The sequence below is a fragment of the Mirounga angustirostris genome, unplaced genomic scaffold (genome assembly GCF_029215605.1).
Source record: "Mirounga angustirostris isolate CCGP_5_RB_7025 unplaced genomic scaffold, mMirAng1.0.hap1 SCAF_2, whole genome shotgun sequence".
Taxonomy (NCBI): Eukaryota; Metazoa; Chordata; class Mammalia; order Carnivora; family Phocidae; genus Mirounga; species Mirounga angustirostris.
Genome location: NW_026991710.1, coordinates 85493565 through 85495185, shown reverse-complemented (window position 1 = coordinate 85495185; position 1621 = coordinate 85493565). Strand labels below are relative to the sequence as shown.

The following is a 1621-nucleotide window of genomic DNA, read 5'->3' as shown; positions in this document are numbered from 1 at the left end:
AATAGCTATGTCAATGTCAACTTTTACCAAACAGAACTCTTAATTTATATGCCCTCCCCCCCGATCACTTCCTTCCTCAATCTTCTCCATACCTACCAACAATACCACCTTTACCTAGTTTTACAAACTGAACATTGAAGACATTATATTTCTTTTCATTTATTGTATCACAAAACTATGTGAATTTTACCTTCAAAAGAGATACCGAATTTCATCATTTTTCACCTTGTCCATGGCTGTTATAAGAATTTGCTCAACTTGTTCTTCTCTTGCCTAGATTACTGGAATAGTCTCATGACAGTATTCCTGCTTCAGCTTTCTTGTTTCAGTCAGGTCAGGGTCCAACTAGATAAACAAATCACCTTGGAGAATTCCCCACCCATAGGCTGAGGTGCAAAAAGAAGAGGCATGGCTCGCTCTCTTTCTGCCACCATCTTGGTTCCATATTCCCTGCACAAAAATGCCTGGTGAAGCCACAGAAACCGTCCCTGCTACAGAGCAGAAGTTTCCAGGGCCTCAGGCTGAGACAGGGTCTGGAACAGAATCCGACAGTGATGAATCAGTACCAGAGCTCGAGGAACAGGATTCCACACAGGCGACCACACAATAAGCCCAGCTGGCAGCCACAGCTGAAATCAATGAAGAACCGGTCAGTAAAGCAAAACAGAGCCGGAGTGAAAAGAAGGCACAGAAGGCTGTGTCCAAACTGGGTCTTTGACAGGTTACAAGTGTTAAGAGAGTCACTATCTGGAAATTTAAGAATATCTTCTTTGTCATCACAAAACCAGATGTCTACAAGAGCCCAGCTTCAGATACCTACATAGTTTTTGGGGAAGCCAAGATCAAGGATTTATCTCAGTAGGCATAACTAGCAAGTATTGAGAAATTCAAAGTTCAAGGTGAAGCTGTCTCAGGCATCAAGAAAACACACAGACTCCAACTGTACAAGAGGAGAGTGAAGAGGAAGAGGTTGATGAAACAGGTGTGGAGGTTAAGGACACAGAATGGGTCATGTCACAAGCTAATGTGTCAAAAGAAAAGGCAGTCCAATTCCTGAAGAACAACAGTAATGATATTGTAAATGCTATTATGGAATTAACAATGTAACCATCTGAAAACAAGGACCATTTTTGGTGTTTCAAAAGAATAACTGAAGCTGGGTTTGAAATTTGTATAGTGTTTCTATCGTTCATAAAGTTATAGCTTCTTGTTGGTTGGGGAAAAAAAGTAGGAGGCATAGCCAGAGCACAAAAGTATACTCACTGCTGATGCCAGGGAAAGCAGAACCACCATAATTCACTAGGCTTATAGTCAGTGATGAGGCAGAGAGAAAGAAGATTGAAAAAAATGACCTGGCTTCTCTCTTCCCTCCATTTGTCAGTGTCTCACCCAGCTGTCTCATAAAAAAGCCTAGAAAATACAGTACCAAGGCAGAACCTTAGAAAGGAAAAAATGGATATGAAACCAATGAACTCTGCCCCTAACTCAACCCTGCCGTAGCTTTATGTTCCCCCAAAAGCAAGAGTGAACCACACAAAATAGAACACATACCCTGCCAAGTGCCTAGTCTCAACCTTCCAATGGCTTTACATCATACTCTAAATAAAATACCAAATTCTAA

General features: G+C 41.3%; 1 pseudogene; it reads left to right on the top strand.

The window, feature by feature from the left end:
• Nucleotides 1–460: 460 nt before the first annotated feature.
• On the top strand, nucleotides 461–1167 carry LOC123847568 (nascent polypeptide-associated complex subunit alpha-like; annotated as a pseudogene).
• The last annotated feature ends 454 nt before the right edge of the window (nucleotides 1168–1621 follow it).